The sequence below is a fragment of the Talpa europaea genome, assembly GCF_964194135.1.
Source record: "Talpa europaea genome assembly, chromosome: 3".
In the NCBI taxonomy this organism is placed as follows: domain Eukaryota; kingdom Metazoa; phylum Chordata; class Mammalia; order Eulipotyphla; family Talpidae; genus Talpa; species Talpa europaea.
Window position 1 is genome coordinate 132,793,013 of NC_140069.1, and position 9,855 is coordinate 132,802,867.

A 9,855-nucleotide genomic window follows, 5' to 3' on the forward strand; every position below is an offset into this window, starting at 1 on the left:
AGTCACTACTGGATGTGTTAGCTAATGTTAGTGCTGCAACCCATGATGGGTTGGGGCGTCCCTTCTAGAGCTATATCCCCATTTCCCTCCCAGCCTTTTAGGAGAACAAGCTGTCACCTTCATGCCATCTTCCCAAATCTACAGCACACATCTGTTGGATGAACCCTGTGCTCTGAGTTCCTCAATCGCTTAAACTTCCAGAACTCAAAATACCTTTTTCAAAAACCTGGACTTCTAAAATTTAAATCCTTGATTTTAAATATCTTGCTAAAGGTATCAAAAAACGGTTGAACTACTAGAAGTTCAAAGTCAAGAATTCATCTTCTGTGCTTATCTCCTCCATCAGATAAAAACCCTGAGCCCCATGATCAGAGTTATATGGAAATTGCTACAAGTTAAAAAGTTAACATTCTTCTCAATTGAACTGCTGGTCTGATCATTTTATGGGGAGAATAAGAACAAGATGGTTAGGCTGGCCATAACTGCCCCATGCTTCAAATATCTCCAGGACTTTGTGGAGGTTCCTCAAAACAATAAAAAATGGATCTACCACATGACCCAGTGATTCCATTCCTAGGAATCTACTCAAAGGACACAAAAACACTAATTTGAAAGGAAACCTATGCTTATTGCAGCACTATTTACAATAGCTAAGATATGGAAACAACCTAAATGCCCCAGAAGAGAGGAATGGATCAAGAAGATGTGGTATATATACAAAGGGAATACTGAGCAATCAAAAAATAAAAGATTAACTCATGCTATTTGCAGCAACATGGATGGAGCTGGTAGGGATTATGCTCAGTGAAATAAGTCAGAAGGAAAAAGAAATATCAGGTGGTTTCACTTATAGGTGGAATGCAGGAAAACCGAACAGTCAGGAAAAAGACAAAACTTGTAAGCAGACCATAGATCTGAGGTCTACATCAGAGGAAGGAGAGGGAGAGAGAATGAGACGGGGGAGGCAAGAGCACAAGGGTCTATGGTGATGGGCCACAGTTGCCATGATGGTGGGAGAACTTTAGGGACTACACCCAAGGGGAGAAATCAAATATTGTACAAAAATGAACAATGATGTAAGAAAATGAATAAATTTAATTAGGAAAAAAAAAACAAATTCAATGCAAACAAAACTACAAAACCATTAAAAATATATACATGTTTCCAGGAATCATGAGAGCACTTAACACTAGCCAAGGCACTATCTCACTAAACTAATTACTTGAGGCAACACATAGAAAAAGGCAAGAATATATGAAAACAGGAGTGCCACAGCCATCTGCAACACACTGGGACAGCACACGCCACCAGGACTCAGCTCTGTCTCTACTAGGCTAAAGATACTAATAGCTTTACTGAAAAATTAAAATTAGTAATAACCCTGTCCCCACAAGAGCTTTGTTCTGAGCACAAATGGCAGCAATACTTTAGGAGCTGATGATTAGCTGATTTGAGGACGACCCTCTAGAAATTTTTCCAAATCATGGATTTCCCATTGGAATCTTCATTTTAAAATCTAAATGTTTTTTTGCTTACTGAACCAGATCCTCTGGCATTAAAATACATCCCCTGCGCATACTCAGAGATAGATTGCTTCTTCCAGGCCACTAGAGCAATATTTGATGAGTTATGACCCAGGCTACAGGAGGACATTACTCACACAGAGTCCCTGAAAGCATCTATTTGGTTGCACAGGCTCTGAAGTTACAGCTTAAAGTAAAATCTTCAAAAGCCTCTTGAAAAAAAAAAAAACAAAAAAAAAAACTAAATGACACCACCAGGCATTTTAAATCAACCCACATTCGTTTGAACTTCAAGTGGTCAAATTTGGTGTGAGAAACAGTAACACCTTTTTTCTTAATGGTTGGACTCAACCTCAATGCTACCTTCTCCCACACTCTGATGGTTTCCATAGGCCTGTTTTAAATGTCTGCTTCTCAGGCACTAATGAATCCACTGCTTCAGCTCTGTGGTTATAACTGAGTTAATTATGATATATGAGAGGTAGGGTCCTTGAGAATGCCCCAGGCAGGGAGCTTTTTAAATCTCAAATTCATTTATGTATGTAAATAGTGCCTGTTCCACGTTCCTGTAAAACCACAAAACTATTGATCATTTTCATTGGCATCACTTTCATTCTAATAGTCTCAGACTGATATTAAATGTATAATTAAATGACTGCCCAATTGTTTGGTCTCAGAAAATGGTAATAGCTTACACTTACAGAGGGTTTATTATGGTCTTCTCACCGTGCTCAGCTATTTATGAGTATTAGCCAATTGAACACTACAAGCTTTGCGGTTTTACAAAAGCTTCATGAAGGTTCAGTAATTTGTCTGAAATCTCACAGCTCGTGAGTGTGAAACTAGAACAAAACTCAGGTCTACCTGATTTCAGAGCCTCAATTCTTAACCCCACCAGGCCACCCCACCACATGTGCCACAAAATTTCATCAAAAATTGGGACTCTGCATTCTCTACTTTCAGCCCTGACAAAACCAAACACAATTTTGACACTGAATAGATGATAGAATTTGCTCCTTAAAATGTCTTTCTTTCTTTTCTTCTCTTCCTTTTAGTTTCCTTTTACCTTACAAAATATCTGGCCCATTTTATTTTATTATTTATTTGTTTATTTATTTATTTATTTATTTATTTATACAAGCACTGGGTACAGTCAGAAGCGCGGGAGGGTGAGAGAATTCACCAGAGCCAGAGCGGGGAGCAGAGCAGGCAGAAGGACCGAAGTACACTGCTGAGGGGAGCAGTGGGCAGCAGGAGAGGTCTGCGCGCCATGTGGGACCCTCCTCCGGTGGCTGGGGAGCAGCCGGGGATCGAACCGGCGCTGCAGAGGCTGCAGGCAGCTTCACAACCCAGCGCTCAACCGCTGCGCCACCGGGGAGGCCCCTATCTTGCCCATTTTAAATGTCAAGAGTCTCAAGTCCCTCATCACAGAAAGTGTCTAACATAATACATGTCCATTAGTGTCTGTAAGACACCAGAAAATTTAAAGCAAGTCTTTACAAAATGTGCATATCCTTATACAGAAAGAATGTGTTGTTGTGGTTCTTCTCGAGTCTTAAAAATGCTTTCTAAAGAAGTGAACCTTATTTTATAAACAAAGCAGAATAATCGCTTCTCGGCCTTTTGGCTAAGATCAAGTGTAGTATAAACAAAGCAGAATAAAAGCAATTAAATTGAACAAAACATTTTGTCATAAAAACTGGTCAATTTGTATTAATAGACCCTTCTTAATAATCCATGCTTAAAATAATGTAACATAAAGTACCCCAAACTTAATTTAGACTAGGTAACTTTTTATTATACATTATACTTAGATTAATTGCTGACTTAACTGTCCACTCTTTAGTCTTTCAAAATATTACATTTGAGCAGTAACTCATTTTTTATGCCATTAAAAGATAGAAAAACTATACATCAATATAAATTGTTGCATATAATGTTAAAACCTTTCACAGCTTTAGTCTAGTGAGGTGTTTATAATTAACTTCATCATGGGGCAACATTTAATATTCTTTCAAATTCTTACATCAATATATCTGAATGACAGGGTTGCTTTAGGAGCGCTGTTGTGAAAACAGGGCATGGATACTACAAGGTGTAAATATGAAACAAGGTTTTGAGGAAAAAATTATAGGCAAAGAGGTGGTAGAGGTATAAGCACCTGCATTGAGGCCCTCGAGTCATAACCAGACATGCCATGCAAAGTACGTCAAGCCGAGGGCCCTATGGAAGGGCCAGGCATGATCTAGACTCAGTGAAACAGTGGGAACTCCATGGAAGATGCAATGGCCTGGTTAAAAGAGGCCTCTCCTGGGCTCAGGCTCTGGAAAGGCCTACTCTTCCCTACAGCTGTCTTGGCCCTTTGAGCCAGCTTCTTTCTAAACTACTAATAGAGGGAAAGGAATGAGCCACCAGATGTCTCCAGGTTCATATCTTTTCAGGATCTGAAGGAGTGTTTTTAGCACATCTTCATTTCAAATAGGAAAAACTTCAAATATGTTAAAGGACACAGTAGCCAACTTGAAAGTGCTCCCAATGGTCAGATTTAAGATGATTTGAGCAACAACAAAGGATAGTACAGTTGACCCTCAAACAACACAGGTTTGAACTGTGAGGCTCCAGTTACAGACTTTTCCTGTAAACATATGAGGTAGATTGACTGTATCGATAAACACAGACAGCACAGAATTGCAAAGGTATTCTCTCTTCCTTGTGATTTTCTTTATAGCAATTTCCTTTCTCTAGCTTACTCTAGTGTAAGAATACAGTACATAATTCACATAATATACAAAATATGTGTTGATGGACTCTATGTTATTGGTAAGACATCTCATTAGAGGTAGGCTGCTATTTTTGTTACCTACTAGGCTGTTAGTAGTTAAGTTTTCGGGATGTCAAAAGTTACATGTGGATTTTCAATTGCATGGAGGTTGGCACCCCAACCCCCATACTGTTCAAGGGTCAACTGTGGTTATAACCCAAGCACTGAAATAAGAATCCAAGAATTCATTGTGAAGAAAATACATACATAAACACACAGAGTGAAAGCTCTTCCTTATAGTAGATTCACTAATGAATGTCGAATGAACAATAAAAAATCTTGAGAATAGAAAATCTATTTGGCAAACACCATCTTAATAATTGCTTCAGACAAGAATCGTCAAAAAAAAAAAAAAATGCTAAAATTTGTGGGTGAAAATTTGATGAGACAGGATAAGAGGCCTAAGTATCTCTCCATAAGATTCACATGAATTCCAACAGGGAAAAGAGAAACTTTGTGGGGAAACCTGTCAGACACCTCCTTCAGCAAGCGATTAAGGTTAAAAACAAGCAGCAGTGGGGTGAATCCACACCAGTACCTATCACAATACACTAAAAAGGACACCACAGCCCTGCTGTGTTCTTCTTGCCCAAAACACAGACCTGAATTGAATGAGGAAACATTAGAAAAATGTAATTGAGTGAAGTTCTACAAAATCTCTGGTCAATGGGGGGAAAAAAACTCCTGCCATTTGCAACAACATGGATGGATCTAGCTGTTATACTCAGTGAAATAAGTCAGAGGGAGAAAGGCAAACATTAACATTTCAGTCTTACGTAGTTCATAAAGAAACAAAACAAATTAATAAACTAAAAAAAACAAAAACAAATTTTTAGACTCTAAAAGCAAATCAGTGGTTACCAGAAGTCACTGGAGAAGGGAGGGAAAGAAGAAGATGAGTGAGTCAAGTAAGTAAAAGGGGTCATGGTATGGTTAAGGATGAAATCAGACTTGTAGTAGCGACCTTAATGTGGTATATACAGACATTTAGTTACAATGATGCAAACCTAAAACCTACATAACGTTATAATGCAGTGTTACTTCGGTGTAATTTTCTTTAGTGTAAGTTATTGTTAAGTCATTGTTCTGGGACTTCTCAGCTCAGAACAGGCCGGGGCTAGGGATCTGGTAACCGTGGAAGGTGCTCATACTGCCGTGACTTCACTAACTCTTGGTGGGTTTTTTGGTTTGTTTTTTAACTATTTTATTTTATTTTCATTCTTTTTAAATTTTTTTTTTGTTTACCCACTGTGAATTTGTGTGTCATTAAATTTTGTTTTTATTGAAGTAACATTGGTTTATATATAACATTATATAGGTTTCAGGTGTGCAGCATTCTATCTCAACATCTCTATCTACTATTTTATGATCTCCACTTGGGAAATTTTGAAGTTTGTTTTCCTTTAGCTCAATACTACCAGGGAGAGGAGCAAAAAGTGATGGAACTGGTCTATGGTGAAATGCATGCCACTGAGCCATCCGATAAGACGACACTTCACAAATGCATTATTGGAGCAAAGCAAAGCATCAAACAACTGTCCAGAGCAAGATATGCGAAGTAAGACTTCAAAGGCATCAGGGGAACATAATCTCAAAAATCATATTCCCTTCACCTTTCAGAGTCTCCTTGTTTATGGTACTTATAAGGTCTAGGCTTTTTCACTATGTTTACCAGAGGGATGGAAATATGTACTCCACATTCTGGGAAGCATAAGTCTTCTGAAAACTACTTTTAAAGCAGAGAATTATATGTTTAATACACCTAGTGACTAACATGCATCTTATGTTACACATGCACACATAATATAGATACATATATACAAAATATACATACATGCATACAAGGGAGTGAAAAGTCTTGTTTTCTGACAAGGCCCATAATTACACAGCTTTCCACAGAGCAGTAGGATATCCATAATAAACCATTTCATTACAAAATGCTAAATACTTACATTGACTCTTGCTTAATTTAAATACCAACATATGGTTATAGTCCGTCTTGGGCATACTGACGGTAACTAATTTAAACATTACTATTCATGTTTTTTTCTTGTAACAGAAGGAACGAGCTGCTGTTCTTTAGATTTCATAAGTGTGAAGATCCGAGCAGGCAGTCCCCAGGTCCACTTCCCCACTCCACCTCCACACTCTCCCTCCAGACTAGCAAACCCCCGTGAGACACAGGGTTCCCTCACTAGTGGCCCACACAACAACAAACAAGAATTTAAAAAAGACCCATGGATCTTGGTCTTCCCATCTATCTGTATGGCAATATAGAATAATCCTGAATCCTGAATCAGATCATTCACCAGAAAGGATTTTAATGGAGCAGCTGATGATGTTTACTATATATTAGTTAAAAGTACTGTATCAATGTTAATGTCTTGATTTTGATCATCATACTAAAATTTCCTTTCCTTCCTTGTGGTGAAATAAAACACAGATATAGAAAAACACACATAACAAGTATATAACTTAATGAGTATTATAAATCTGACACCCTTGTTACCATCCTTTACGTCAAGAAGTCAACCTTTGGCAACCAGAAGCCCATCCACATGCCCAACCCCAATGACAGTCTCCTTCTCCCTTGCTCCCTCCAAAAGTAATCTCTATCATCTCTCATAATTACTACCTTATATTTTTTTTGTTTTATTGAGACTTGGAAATCAGCATAAGCGAAAGAGCAGTGTTTCAGCCTGCCTGGGTATAGATGCCCAGCTGCCAAAAGAGTCCTGTTCTCTAAGGTTTGACATTAGGATTTGGTGCCAAAGTTATAACAAGTGTACAGACTTCTGTCCTCTGGATCCATACTGCCCACGAGTTTCTAGAAGCAAGAGTAGGTTGCCACAAGACAAAGGTTATCTATGTCAGGGACTTCTGATCAAATACTGCTATCTTATTTTCACTCATGATTCTAGGTCCCTACCTTTCTAAAATAATGTGCTTTGTGTTAAAAGTTGAACTGTCTGGCATATGAAAGTTCTTAAATGCTTAATTGCTCCTCATTAGCATAAAATATTGGATAACTAAAAGCATTTCATGTCTGGAGCTAGAATTACTTTTTTAAATATTGCATTTATCTCACTGGATTAATGATTTCAGGGTATTTTTTAAGAGTGAAAAATAAAAGGCTGAGGCCCTGGGAACTGAGGCTGAGGGGTACTTGTCTGTATTTCCATGAATTGATTCCAATGGGGGGGACGTTCATCATCAACAGCCTGAGGTGATAGTTTAGCTTTTAGTAAGAAACTAATGATATCGCTGATGGTTCCATTGATCTGCTTCACGCCATCCTCAGACTATTCTTTACTTCTTAATAATAGTTCCTTTACTCCTTTCTTAGGAAGAATTGATTTTTCAGTTAGTCCTTATGAGTCACAGAAAAAAGAATATGAAGATTTTTGCCTTTAGAAGATGAAAGACCATGAAGAGAATGTGAATTAAAATGGATCCTTATCTTTAATATGATATCCTTTCTGAAAAATCAATATGGCTGAAAAATGAAAGAGCACATCCCCTAAAGTTATCGCAAATATATCTAGCAAATCTAAATCAGAGAGAAAATATTTAAGTTCACTTTATTTAAACCAGGGGTGGGGGTGGGGTGGGGAAGGCAACAATAAAATTCTCTCTGAGAAAGAAAGAAACACAAAGCCCTTTGAGATTTTTCGCAACTACATATATTCATGATGGCTTTCCAGCTTACCCTAGCGGTGGTGAGAGGTGGGAGGAGAAGCAGTAGTTTTATTAGTGATAGTGGTGATTGCTAATACTGGGGTGCTTACTATGTACCAGGGCCTGTGCAAGGAAGGTCTTGACATTTAATTTAATCCTTAAGAAAATCTCTGAGATAAATAATTAGTGTTACTCTTCCCATTTTGCACATAAGAAACCTAAGACTTACAAAACAGAAGTAACTTGCCTAAGGTCACATAATTAAGAAGTGGTCAGGCAGGGTTTTATTGAATCCAGGCATTCATCTAAACATCCAGACTCAGAATATGTGGACGGAGTAGTCTTTACATGGTCTCTAATCTGATTGCTTGTTTTATAGATTAAAGGGACAATGCATTAGAGGACAAATGTAGCTGGAGTTAGGGGAAGAGCAGGGCAGGAAGTCAAATCTCCTCACTCCTGGATTTGTGTCCATTACACTATATAAAGCCAGTATACAGCCCCTTTCCTGTTGGAATAGATCACATATTCCAACCGCAACAGTGAAAAAGGAGATGCCACCACGTGCAACACCACCAAGCACACAACACACATTCACTAGGCAGCACCAGTGGGAGACCAAGCAACCAGGGAGCCTGGGATGTTCTTCCCTCCACCCACACTTCCAGGTGATGCCTGTAGGCTGGGGAGGCAGAACCACCCCAGACAGGGCAGCCCTGGGAAGTCAAGAGACTTGGGAAAACAGAGATAAGAAGGGCTGAGGATGGGAATTTGAGTGGCCCAAGGAAATGCCATCAGTAACAGCTGAGAAGTTGCAAGGTCAAAACATCAAGAGCCTTCCAGTTCTGCAGAGTACACAGTAAGGATCTGAAACCAAAGCCCCAAAGCAAGGATTTGAAAGGAGAAAACTGTATGGGAAGAAAGAAAACCAAGGAGTCGAGGTTGAACCAGAGATTCATGCCTCCATCTCCCAGCTCCACGAAGAGGTCCATGACCACTGCACACATACAAACATGCTGCATTTCCCAATCGTTTTAATATAAATGTTTTCAAACATACAGAAAAATTGAAATAATGGTGCAATTTGCACCTGTGTACTCCCATCTAAATTTGACAGTGGTTTACTACTTGTGTTTTGTAACATATTCATCCCTCTCTCCATCCCTGTACACATCCCTCAACCTTATCTTATTTTTGTCCTATATCAAAGTAAGTTGCAGACATTAATACACCTCACTCTTACACACACCAACATGCATAGCATCAACTAGAGTTTGAGTATTTGTTTGTGGGTCTTTTCTTGGTTGATAGAAAGTTTACATACTGTAAAATGAACACATTTAATTCACTTGCGGTATATTGACAAATGCATATACCTAGGCTAAACACTGTCACCACCCCAGAAAGTTCCCTCAGACTCCCCTCCTGTCAATGCCCATCCCCTGCACCAAAGGCAATCACTGTTTGGATATTTTTTCACGGAAGATCAGTTTTGCCTACTCAGAAACTTTTTAGAAAATAAAGACACACTTTCCACACACTTTTGTGTAAGGCTTCTTTTACTCAGCCTACCATTTATGAGACGCATATGTGTTTTTGAGGACCAGAAGTTCATTCCGTTTTCTTGCTGTATAATATTCCCAGGTGTGTTCATTCTCTTTCTTGTTCACTCTCTTGAAGAAACTTCAGATGTTTCCAGTATTTGACTATGATGTGAATTAGACTGATATGAATATTCTGGTACAAGTCTCTGGGTAGACAGTTTCCCTAAGGTAAATTGCTAGGAGTGAAATTCAGGATCTTTGGGTAGATGTATATTTAATTTAATAAGAA